This window comes from Pholcus phalangioides, unplaced genomic scaffold, assembly GCF_987345545.1.
Source record: "Pholcus phalangioides strain wild (caught in Gottingen) unplaced genomic scaffold, Ppha-v1.0 ptg000001l_1, whole genome shotgun sequence".
NCBI lineage: Eukaryota > Metazoa > Arthropoda > Arachnida > Araneae > Pholcidae > Pholcus > Pholcus phalangioides.
In genome coordinates, this window is record NW_028301594.1 from 10,968,716 (window position 1) to 10,982,745 (window position 14,030).

Consider the following 14,030-nt stretch of genomic DNA (forward strand, 5'->3'; position numbering starts at 1 on the left):
GCATTTTATTGCAACTTCATATTATTTTAATTAATCATATTCCCATAGACATTAATGTGATGCATCAAATTTTTAAAATAAATTGAAGCACTGAACTAAAAACTTATGACGAGTCGAGAGTGAAAAATGATCTTCCCCTTAAATAAATTAAAAATATAACAACCCCTTATATAAGGATAAGATTTTATTTTTCCCCTTTATTGGATCATGTAGATTACCTGAAGACGCATTAAATGGTCATGGTGCTTAAATTTATTTAGTTATTAATATTTTAAAAGAATTCGATCCGTCAAAACACATGTTATGTATAGGGAAAAGAGCGGTTTGTTTGGGCTTACTTGTCAGCCCAAAGGGTTGCCACAACGGCTTCAATTTTCGTTCCTGATGTCACCACCTGTTATTCTTTCCTCCATGTACTCCTGTGGTAACAGCAAAAAAATTTCCGGGTATGAGAATCGACCCTTTATAAGAATCAAAATGGCTGAACCAAACGTGATTCTTGTAAGCGACGGATACTGTATTTAACAGGTGGCATGAATTCGAGAAAAATTCGCTAGACAAAAAGGCGCCAAGTGGTTATAATGGAAGAGTATTATATCTACATTTTATATCAATCTTCTGATAAGTTCCATTACGATAATAGCCGTGGCTGCTTATAACCTTGCGTGACGACCGCATGTGAATTTATGATGGTTTAAGGAAAAAGAGAAGTTCTCTGTGGATCAAGCTCAAAAGTGCCTATAGAAATCGATTGTATACGCAATAATACACAGTACATATGTATAGACGGTAACGTGATTATATTACGAGAGATCTGTGAATTAGCAGATGTAAATTTAGCTATATAAAGAAATGAGTGAAAGGGTAAGTGCGTCGTCCATTGTGAAAATTGCGTTCAAGTGGAAATTACGTCGTTTCTTTAAACATGTTTTGTGTTCGAATCTTTGAATGAAAAACTAGTGATGTCGTATTATGAGCCATAGCGATCATTACCAGGGGCGTCTTATCGAGGTCCGGGCCGCAGAATCAAACAAGTGACAGTAAATTACTGAAAATTCTTATTACACCCTACGCTCGTTATACCGCCACCATCGTTTCACGGAAAACGAACGTTATGTTGAAAGTTTAAAGGAAAAAAATAGCTTGAGAGAATTTCGTATTTGTGAACGGAAAAAAAAATATATAAACAGAGACAAATCACATTTTCCAAATATTAGTTTCGGCATAACATCCACAGAAAATTCAATTTCTCAGTATATTATCGGAATAAAATATTAATTTTTTACAAACAGTGTAAGCGATTGCAATCAAAATGTATCGGGTTGGGAAATAATAAAATTGTATGTATTAAATTCATGTCTACAGCGTTTACGTACACTAAGTTCGACGGGTGTCGCGTTGCGCGTATTTTAGACAGCCATGTAGAATAAAAGGCGATATGTCGTCGTCGTCACAACTTTTCATATCCTTTCCACTCGATTCAGATTCCGAAGACAAAACCCGAACTCGAGCAAATGAGAGGGTCAGTCATACTAAGGTAGGCTATTTATCAATCGTAGCCATTACAAGCAGATTATATCGAATCCTTTAATATCAAAGGTCAAGGTTAAACACTTTTTGTTCAAATCTTTGGGGTGGGGGGAGGGGGCGCGAAGGCGAGCAGAGATGAAATTTGGACGTTGTATTGGATTTAGTAGTCTTTTGGAGGTCATTATATATTGAATGAAAAATAACGGTTTACGGAAATTTCGCCCCTGACATTCCGCCTGCCCTGATCATGTGAGTGACCGTATGAGTGGAATAACTAAGTGCATGACCATATGGTCGGTCACACGTATGATCCATAAGACCATTCACTTAACCAGTCATACGGTGACTAACTTGATCATTCATATGGTCATTCACTCAATCATACAAACACTCACGTGGTTACTCACTCAATCACTTGATTACTCAAACAATTACTCACTTGGGCACTCTTACGTTCAGGGCAGGTGAAATGACGGGTGCGAAATTTCCGGATCTCGAAAAATAACATGGAATGCGAAGGAAAAACATTTGGAAATTACCTTATCGGTCGTCTTAATGGAATGGTCGCAATAATACATGGTTCTTATGATGAGCATCGAAAGTATACTCGAGATTTTTTGGGTTATGAATTGTTTCGATGAGTCCCAAAAAAAAAACTATTTTTGGGTCCTCAAAGTTGAGGGTGGCTTTAAGGTTGTGCGACCGCACGGGGCGCCGATTTAGGAGGTTGTTCCAAATCAGAGGTGAAGGGGAAAAATTTAGAAAAAAGTTTCGTCCGTAAAGTTCAAATTATGAATGGTTTACAACGTGTTAGGTGGAATGATTCGGAGAGAAAAAACTAATTTTTTATGCATTTCATATAGCTGAGAACACAGTTGCAAGTTTTCGATATCGTTTTAAAGGTTACGGCTTATACGCCAGAGAGGTACCGAAATTGCGCCTCGCACGGATGTAAATTTGTCGCGAGCCGCCCTTGCTCGAACTCATTAAGACGACCCTGGTAAAAAAAAAAAAATGCATATGCAGTATGTTAATTGAAAATATTTAGAAGTAGCCGCATATTAAATCTGTTTTTTATTTTGATTGTATTACTGTCTTAAGACTTGTTGCCGCCGTTTTTTTTTCCTTTCATTGGCTGAGCGTCAAAAAAAAAAAAATTTATAGATTACCGACCACGAAAGAAATGTCATCCAACTTTAGTTGCCAACCTTCGATCGTTTGCCAAAATATGTGACGCGAATTTTCTCCTGGCGCTTGCCTACCTATTCCATTCTTTTGCATTCGCATTCTGAGATTATGCGTAACCTTGTGGTGACACATAGTCCATCTTATACACCCTGTCTGTGCTTTACATTCGATATATATTACTTGCTCAATCGCAGTATAATTTGGAAGGGTGGTTTTGTTTAACTTTCGAAATGCTTCCGTTAGCATCGTTCTTTTGTATCGAGAAATTGTAAATATGAGATGAGAGAGAAAAATTATTAAAATGTTGAAATTTTTAGCAAATTAACTATTTTCGGAAAATCATCGAGTCCAAAATAATTAAGTCTTTCATGGGTGAAGAAAGTTCAAATGTATTTCAAAAAATAATTTTAAAATGTTGATAGTGTTCTGGAACAAAATACTGTCAAGTGTTTTAGAAAAATATATTAATACAGGGCGCAAGTCAAAATGATTACCCCCAATTACAAATGGCTATAACTTCATTGCAAACATTAACATAAAGAAAAGAAATCGTAATACAGAAGGAACTTCAAAGTTTTATTCACATACTTTATAAATGTCTTCTCCCATTGGAGACATTTTAAAAAATGTCCTTGGCCTGATTTCTGAGCGTTCTTAACCCTTTAATTGGTGCAGCAGAAATCATTAACCCCTTCAATATGCCACATCTTTTTTTTTTTAATAAAGTAGGATTTCTTCCGATTTTCAGCAGGTGAAAACTAAGGGTATAAGGAAAAGTGTTCCATTGAGAAAAACTAGCTTTACAAAACATCTGGGCTTGTCAAAGCTAAAATAAAAGTCTCGAAGAGACTAGATATCTCGTCAATGCTACCTAAATGGTTAATACGCATCCTCGGTTCTTGTACTCCATCCAAGGTGCGTCATTTACCACTACACTCGAGGAGTCAGCGCTGCACCCATAGTCACTCCATTGTTCGAATTTTTCATTATTCTAAAACACAGACCCCCCACGGACCATTTAGAAACTTCTCGACGACTATCGAAATCACTGGTGGAAGCATGAAAGACACAAACACACGGTCTTGTGACTTCTTTCTCAAAGAAATGTCAAATATCTGAAAATTTTGGGTTAACCACTTGTACAGAACACCACCTTGTCAAGTATAATATAACAACCGATCTAACGATTAGGAATGTGTCAGATTAAAAGCCGTTTTTCCATTGATATTTTCCACACTGACTTTTTTTTCATTATCTCCTACAGGGGTTCTAAAGGCGTGAGACGAAGTACTGTATCCAGAAACGATTGCTTTATTGGGGATTTAGTCAGGGTGTCCACATTCTCCGTATTTTCATGTAATTTTTTCCGTCCCGACTTTTCCAGTTTTCTCATTAAATCAAACTTGAATTTTTATTCTTTACTGAAATCAAAGATGCGCATTATTTTAAAATTAATTTAAAAATATTTAGTAATTTAAAAATTCGATTGTGATAATAGATTATTTAGAATTATCATAGTTACTATTTTAAATCTAAATATTCATCTCAAATATTTGTCATCTCTTCACTTTTTTTGTGAAATTTCTTTCTTAATTTTTGAGCACATTAATCTTCACAAAAACGTCATTTGCAATCGGAACAATCATTTTGACATTTGTCCTGTAACTTATTCAAAAATAAATTCCAAGAAATGTTTTTATATACAAAATTCCAACGATTTTTCAAATGAAAATTTTAATGTCTTCTGTAAGAAAAAGAAAAATTAACATTTTATATATTTTTTTAATTAAATAATGGATCGAGGTGAACGACAGAAAACCTTATCGCATACGAGACGCATGAAACCGATGTTTCTCAATGATTTATCGAATTTATTAAACTACGAAATATATTACTATGGATTTTATCACTAAAGCTTCAAGACCAAAATACCGTACCTGAAATATAAAGGTATGATTATATCACATGTAAATATATATATATATGTTTTATTTTCTTTTATATATATATTGATTGAAACTTATAATTTATTCTAAATGTTATTATATTCGCCTTTCTAGTCAAATATCGTGCCTGAAAGATGGTTGTAATGTAATCTGTTTTACATAAAACACTGAAATATAGTGGTGCTCCAACAGCACATACATTGTATTCCTTCCCATAACGGTGTGTATTAATTTTATACATAGTCATTGATACGGTAATGATATCGTGTAAATTATATAGATAACCAAAACACTATGTTAGTCATTGAATGTGAAAATGAATCGGATATTTTTTTTTTCGAGTGAAATAATTATTTTTCTTCTCTCGGTATGAATTTATTCGTCGAAATCTATGATATGTTAATGCTTATCAAAGTTTAAAATAATATTGTATGCGTATATACAGTATATATGGAAACTATACGGAAAATATATGTATACATATGTATATGAACGATTAAAAGTTGTATGTGTACACTTTTTTGAAAAAATAAATGTTTCGTTTCATATACTGGTGTTTTCTTTGTGCTTGTGATCTCTGAAATCAATGTCTTCCTCCAATCATTGAATACACTCATTAAACTTGATCTGTTTGATCCATGGAGGTATTATGTAGTAATTTATAATACCCTCCGTGGTTTGGTCGGAATGCTATATTGAGTTTTAATGTCACTTTTAAAATAAAGTTTGATATATTGTGAGAACCAATAATTTTCCAGTCATTCTCAAACTTTTATCGTCCTTCGCTCCCTTGCCGTAGTCGACTCATATTCGTGGCTTCGCAGAATAGTCTAAGAGCGCGTGCATACTACTACTACTAAACCACACATGCACCTCGTCCACATTCCTCTGCGGAGCTTCTAACGAATTGGTATATGTATACTGTAGTGAACCTGACGTGAAGTTTGTTTCTGTGTAATGCTTGTTATGTATGCATGTGCACACTGCTCGTGTAACTTGTTGAGCGTGCGAATATTGATAGCAAGCAACGCGCCAGGCTAAGTCGTGTCCACATAGGCGTGCTATTTGTTGTCCTTGCTGATATTTTCATCAGTTCGTACGGCTGTCACGAACTATTTCATTGCGAGAAAAGCAACACGCACTAGACGAACGTCAAACTTGGAACTACTCGTCGACGATTGGTTCATCAGATTTCTGGCGCTGCGATTGCGCAAACCGTTTTGTGCGTGGGCGGAGGAAGAAAAGAAGAGTATGTATTTTTATTAAATACCCCACGGTTAATGAGAAAAAATAGAATATGTAGACGGGCCTTAAACGGGTGCGTTTACATCAGCTCAGCTCCCTCTGACCCTTATTCACCGCAGTTTTGTTTTGCAAATTCGCCGTGCTCTTGCCTTCCATCTTTTTTTTCTACTCTCTCCCTCCCCTTAGTACTAATTAATTCTATATTTGTTAGTTATACACGCACAAGCCAGTTCCGACCGCATCCTTGGCTATACAAAATCAGAGGCAACGCGAGTCCCTTTGTTGAATGTATCGTTGGCGGGTTCTCCCAAGTTACCCAAGTTTGGCGTACATCTAATGCACATTGCTTGGGTGGCGATGAAATATTTCATGACAGCCGCAAACATGGATGAGAAATCCCAGCAAAAAACTCAGACAACGCATAGCACGCACGTGTAGACGCACCTTAACCAAAAACCGCTTCAAAGCACCGGGCACTGCAACGCACGCTTTGAAAACCACTGGTTTAATCCGATGATTTTTTAAGGTCCCATTGACAGGGGTTGTCTATTACTTATAAAGTTAGCGTGTTCTGAGCTATACAGGGTGATTCAGAAAGGGTGGGGGGGGGAACTTTAAGAGGTAGTGGTACACACAATTTTCATCAAGGAATGTGTGGTGAGATTCGATTTGTATTTTATCTCACAGATGGCGGCACTTGTAAAGCCGACGCCATTGGATTGTCGCGCGGGAAATCGCAAGAGAAGCGATCGAACCATCAAGAGCTTAACATGTCGCTCCGTAGATTTTTTATTTCGTCTTATGTTTCGTGTTGTAAATAAATAATTATTTTAAGAAATTAATCAATTATCCTGATCCATCATTTTATCCAAATCACGCAACCTCATAACCCAAAAGCATGGTGACAGCGGACTTCAAACAAGTTCCAGTTTCTTCACTGCAGCACGAGGCAATCTACTGGCGTTTCCCGTGAGTGAACTTTCGCTTTCCGGAACTTGACATCACTTTTCCTGGATTTTTATCATGGAAGTAAGTGCCGTTCAGGTACCACTTTTTAACCACCATGATCCAGCGCTGTGGTTTATCATGTGTGAAAGCACTTTCGCTCTCGCTGTTCCGAAACCGATAACCGAATCTGTCACAAAGTACAACTATGTTGTCGCGAATCTGCCTCCGGAAAGTGCGGCTCTTGTCCGGGACATTCTCGTTAATCCGCCCGCCACGGATCCGTATGAAAGGCTGAAATCGGAACTGATTAAACGGTCGAGCGAGTCGTCGTCCACTCAACTTCGAAAGCTCTTAACATGCGGGTCATTGGGAGATCGGAAACCATCCGACATTCTCCGCGAATTGCGACGACGAGCGGAATCGCATTCTGTCTCCGACGAATTGCTGATGGAGCTTTTTCTCCAACACCTACCGGCATCAACTCAGTCCATTCTCGCTGCTGTCACTCCACTCGTTCTCGAGAAAGCTGCTCAACTCGCCGACAAAATTCATGAAGTGAACCCTCATCATGTTGACGCAGTTGAGAAACCGCAACAGCCGGATTCCGTCGCGCAACTTCGGGACGAAGTGGCTCAGTTACGCCGCGAGTTGAAAAACGTCCTGCGTTCGCGTAGCAACTCTCGCCAACGTACCTCACGTGCGCGCAGTCCGCATCCACGATCGGAAAACTGCTGGTATCACAACAAATTCGGCAACAACGCCAAAAAGTGCGAGTGCAAGTTTCAAAAAAACGGGGCGGGCGAGGAGTAATCGCGACATGCTCCTTGCCACAGGCATCTCGTCGCCTTTTTACCATGGACAGAAATTCCAAAATTCGATTCCTGATTGACACTGGATCCGATGTTTCTATCCTTCCGGCATCACCATCACAACGACGCCACTATGAAGCTCTCTGCTGCTAATGCTTCATCCATTAGTGTTTATGGTCAAAAGAGGGTGACATTAGATTTCAATCTCCGTCGTAATTTCACTTGGACTTTCCTACTGGCTAATGTTTCCACACCCATCATTGGGGCAGACTTTCTGTTCAACTTTGATCTTGTTCCGGATCTCCGACGACGATGTTTGCTGGATAGGACAACAAAACTCAATACTGACTGTGATCTTCACATTGCAGAAGTTCACTCAATCAAACTCATCGAAGGTGACACCATCTACCACAGCCTTCTCAGCAAGTTTCCCGACATCATCAAACCACCACAACCAGGACAACCTGTGAAACACTCTGTCGTGCATCATATTGAGACTGTTGGTCCACCTGTGCATGCCAAACCAAGACGTCTAGCTCCTGATCGATTGAAAATCGTGAAGCAAGAATTTCAGCAGATGCTTGACCTCGGCCATTTACGACCATCTAACAGCTGCTATGCATCACCTCTGCACTTGGTCCCGAAAAAGGACAGTGATGAATGGCGTCCAGTTGGTGATTACCGAGCTTTAAATGCACAGACTGTGAAAGACCGGTACAGTGTTCCAATTGTTCTGGACTTTACATCTGAATTGCATGGTAGTAAAATCTTTTCCCATATAGATCTCATTAGGGCCTATCATCAGATTCCTATACATCCGGAAGATGTCCATAAAAGTGCTATTATCACACCGTTTGGGTTATTCGAGAGCACTCGAATGCAATTTGGCCTTTGCAACGCTGCAGCCACATTCCAAAGGTTTATTGACGAGGTCACTCGTGGACTTCCATTTGTATATGCCTTTGTTGATGACATACTGGTAGCCTCGAAATCACCAGAAGAGCACATCGAACATCTAAGGTTGTTATTCGAACGTCTGCAAATATATGGCCTCAGCATCAAGCCCTCTAAATGTGTATTTGGTGTTTCATCAATTGAATTTTTGGGTTACCAAGTTTCTGGATCTGGCATCGAGCCTTTAACAGATCGTGTTGATTGCATCCTGAACTTTCCTAAGCCAAACACCATCACTCAATTACGACGTTTTCTTGGTCTCTTCAACTTTTATCGTCGTTTTGTGCCCAGAGCTGCACACATCTTAACACCTCTACACAAGTTTTTGGAGGGAATAAAAAACAAAAAGAAATCCAAAAGAGCTACTCAAACCAAGCCAGCTGATATCCTTCAGTGGACTGATCCAGCCGAGCAAGCATTCATCGATGCGAAGCAAGCTTTAGCGGGTGCAACATTACTTCACCATCCAATTCCTGGTGCCAAGCTAAGTCTATGGGTTGACGCCAGTGATTTAGCAGTCGGTGGTTCGCTAATGCAATCAAATGGAAAAGGATGGGAACCCATTGCATTCCTGTCCATGAAACTGACAAAGAGTCAACAGAAGTTCTCCACTTACGACCGAGAACTGTTAGCAATGTACACTGCTGTCAAAAGATTCCGGCACATGCTAGACGGCCGTGAGTTCATAATTTTCACCGATCAGAAACCTCTCGTCTTCGCCTTCAAGCAAAATCCTGATAAATGCAGCCCACGTCAATGGCGACACCTCGACTTCATCTCGCAATTCAGCACTGATGTTCGTCATACTAAAGGTGCAGATAATGTGGTAGCTGACGCTCTTTCAAGAATAGAAATCAACTCGATTTCCAAATCACCATTCCTGGATTTTGACCTTTTTGCAACTGCTCAACGAGAGGATCCTGAATTAAAACAGTTACAGCAAGACAACTCTAATTCACTGACTTTCAAGTCAATGCCAAGTCCATTTACCGCAACAGAACTGGTGTGTGATGTGTCTACAGGCTCACCAAGACCATTTGTTCCAGCGAGCTTCCGCAAGACTATTTTTCATCATTTCCACAATCTTGCTCATGCAGGTGTAACATCATCTACTCAGCTAATATCTGCAAGATACGTTTGGCCTAACATGAGAAGGAACATCAAAGATTGGGTAAAGTGTTGCAATGAGTGCCAACGCTCAAAGGTTCATAAGCATACCAAAACACCTTTAGGCACCTTTGCAACACCCGATGCAAGATTTTCTCATATTCATATCGATCTGGTTGGACCTCTGCCTCCTTCAGAAGGAAAGACGTACTGCTTAACAGTAATTGATCGCTACACCAGATGGCCGGAAGTCATACCTGTAGCAGACATCACAGCAGACACAGTTTGTCGTGCCTTGTTCGAATGGTTGGATTTGCCGTTATGGATGCCCATCAACCATAACAACCGATCAAGGACGGCAGTTCGAATCATCACTCTTCAGAGAACTGATCAACCTGCTTGGCACTAGCAGGATTCGTACCACTGCTTACCATCCACAGGCCAATGGCATGGTCGAACGGTTCCACCGTGTCTTAAAAAGCTCATTGAAGGCACATGAGAATCCAAAGTGGACCGTCACATTGCCAGCCATCTTACTTGGTCTCAGGGCAGCCGTCAAGCCAGATATCAAAGCCTCTAGTGCCGAGTTAGTTTTTGGTACATCTTTGAGATTACCTGCAGATCTCTGCACGGATACACCCGGTCAGCTCTCATCAACATACACATACGTACAACAGCTCAGAGAGCGTATGAATAGTATCAAACCATGCAAAACATCACCTCATGGTCAATCCAAAATTTATGTGCATCCTCAACTGCAAACTTGCTCACATGTGTTTCTTCGAATTGACAAGATCACACCACCTTTGACACAACCATATACTGGACCCCATGAAGTGATTTCTCGTAATGAAAAAAATATCACTTTAAATGTAAATGGGAGAAAGACCTGTGTTTCACTTGACAGAGTGAAACCCGCATTTATCTTTAACGATGTCTGTGTGGAACTTGACAAAAACAAGCTCGAAGAAAAGAAAAATGACACTGTGCCAGTACAACCATATGTCACTAGGTCTGGCAGAAAAGTCAAATTCAGTCCTAGGCTGATAACCGAAATTAATTTTGTTTCGAATTGTGCATCATAATATTTTTTTGCATCTTGTATTTCATGCATCTCATTTATATTATGCATCCGATATATATTTTGTACAGCTTATTGAATTTTCTGCATTTAATTGTACATTTTGCATCATATTTTTTTTAAGTGTATACTTATTGCACATGATTTCCTGCATCATTGTATTATGTCTTGCACATCTATTATTCTGCATCTTATGAATAATTTTTTGTATCACATTTTCATTTTGTATCTCATTTATCGTTCTCTCACCATGTTCCTTCACTGGGGGGAAACTCATGTGGTGAGATTCGATTTGTATTTTATCTCACAGATGGCGGCACTTGTAAAGCCGACGCCATTGGATTGTCGCGCGGGAAATCGCAAGAGAAGCGATCGAACCATCAAGAGCTTAACATGTCGCTCCGTAGATTTTTTATTTCGTCTTATGTTTCGTGTTGTAAATAAATAATTATTTTAAGAAATTAATCAATTATCCTGATCCATCATTTTATCCAAATCACGCAACCTCATAACCCAAAAAATGCATGGCCTAACATGAAACGCAATCGCGTTAGCGCGTTTCTAAACGGCCGCTCCGCAAACGGTAAAACGGCATTCCTGTTGAAATTTATCGGGAGAAAACGAACTCTATGATATGCAAATGTAACTTGGTGAAGAAGAAACCGTATGCAAAATTTCAGTTATTAAATTTTAGATTTTCTTTCCAAAAATAAAATTTATTATTTTTATTTTTTCTAAATTTCTCAAATTATGGTAAACATGCTAATCGTTCGAAACATGCGACCAAACTGCTCGTACCTCATGGCAGGGAAAATTAAAACATCTCGCTCATAACCATGTCCTAAGGCTGTAGACGACTATTTTGTGCTAGAGCTCTATGTGTCCAAATTTTTTTTCTTTCCTTTTTTTTGGGGGGGATAAAATTCTTTGCTTCAGATCTTTATAAAGTTTTTGAAATGACCTGCTGATCCATGACCTGGATAAAAAGGAGCTGAATTCGGGAGCGAAAACTTTACTCTGGTGAAAAATCTAATTTCCGAACTGTAAAACACTTCGGGGAAATGAATCGCTTTGCGACCGCAGACTTCTGAAGTATAATTCCCTCGATTTGCGTGCTGGAGATGCTTTTCGTCGGCTTCCGTCATAAGCGGATACTGGCTCCTCGAACGGGAAGGTGGTGTGTGAACAGAGCTGCATTTTAATGCCCCCTTTTAATGTGGAAGGGAAGGTTTAAGAATAAAATTTGCGCCGCCTCTTGTCCGCCCTCCCCCCCCCCCCCACAAGTGCAACTAAATTTAGTTTCGGCCCTGGGTGTGAATCACCGAATATTTGCGATTTTAGAATAGAATTTGCGCCTCCTCTTGTCCGCCCCCCCCCAAGTGCAACTAAATTTAGTTGCGGCCCTGGGTGGGGGACCACCATGGTCCCCCACATCCTGTAACAAGGCCCACAATTGGCATGTTTGGTGGGCTCCACAGGCCAGATTTCTCAAGCTCCCCCCACCAGAGTGAATTTTTTATATCGTGGGGAGAAAAAGGGGGAGTGAGATGAGTGTGTGTGTGTGTGTTTTCCACGCGGCCCCGAGCTGGAGGTCTGTCAACACCCCCCCCCCCCAATATAATCATACAACATTCTTTCACTGAACGGTGAGGAGCAATCGCTCCCATGCGCCCCCCCCCCCCATCAGTGTATGCACCTTTGGCTTGCTTGTTCGTAAATCGAAGTTTTCTCAAACCAAGCCGTTTGTAAACCGAGGGTTGACTGTAATTGGTTTCTTCGAAGACAATTAGAGATCATTCGAGTATTACGTCAACGTCGATGGGGTTTCCGATTTGCTGACTTTTGATGACAAGGGGGGAGGGTTTTGGATGATGCTTACGTCATCAACCACCCTTTATGAGGATATGAAATATTCTTAATGGTATCTTATTCGGGGCCCCAAAAACGGAAAAAAAACTTTCGATAGTTATTGGGCACCTGAACTAACATTCTCCCTATTGATAAGTCCCCTATAGAGCCACTTTAGTTATCTCCAAATGTTTCATGGATCCTTTAAGTGCTCAAGAAATGTGCCCGGGCCGCTTAGGTGCTCTGGAACTGTGCCACGTATCTCAAGTGATCCTTAATTATGTCACGGATCACTTGATCATTAGTAATCTGAGAATGTTCCGGGGTATTTGAGTGATGTAGAACAGCACTGAGGGACGCTTAAGTGCTCTTAAAACTGTGCCACATGTCATTAAAGGGATCTCTAAATGTGCCACGGATCGTTTAAGTGTTCTGGAACCGTGTCCCGGGTCATTTAAGTGTTCTGGAACCGTGTCCCGGGTCATTTAAGTGATTTTTGAATGTGAAAGGGATCTTTGAGACCTACTCCAGTGATCTGAAAATGTGCCACGGGCCACTTAAATACTCTGGAATTGTGCCGCTTAGTTCATTTTCACAAAATTAGGTTTGAGGTGGCGGGCCACATCCTTCAGGGCCACATTTGGTCTGCGGGTCGAGGGTGTACCATATATGGCTTAAAGGGTGAGGCGTAATGAATTTCTTAGAGAAATTTTGAAGTTCTTTACCTTCAAATAGCATTGAAATTAACAGAAATTGTTTATAATAAAGGTATTTTCTTTCGAAATTTTAATTGGAACCGTGTTAAAAAACTGATTAAATTGGAACCGTTTTAAAAAAAAAATCTTCTTCTGAGGGGCGAGGTGCACGAGCGCCCTTTGCCCCCCTCCCGCGTACGTTTCTGATCCCAGCAATATGCGTTAGGAAGTAGGGGGCAGTGCTGACGAAAATTGCTGACAGGGAGGGATAGGTCAGTTTTGCTGACTTTTACTGACGGGGGGAGGGGGTCAAAAATGGCTAAAGATTTGCTGACATAATAATTGAATGGCCCCTTAGCAAATTTTTCAGTGGCTATTGACAATTTTGGTGAAAATTACCAATGTCCCGTTTTCGCGCTCCAATTTTATCCGATAAAATATGGTCACCCATTGTCTCTATTATATTTTCATAAAAGAATGTTTGCATGCAGATGATTGATATTGATTTTTCAAAAAGAAGGATTTTTTTTTCAAACACTTCTAATCATTAATGTATGTATCCATTAATTAATCTCATTAATAGGATTTGTCGTTTCTATCGCCCTCTACAGGAGAATTCATCTCGAAGAAGGCGAACTGAGGTTGCTAACGGTTCTGGCAACAAAATTGCAATGTCAGT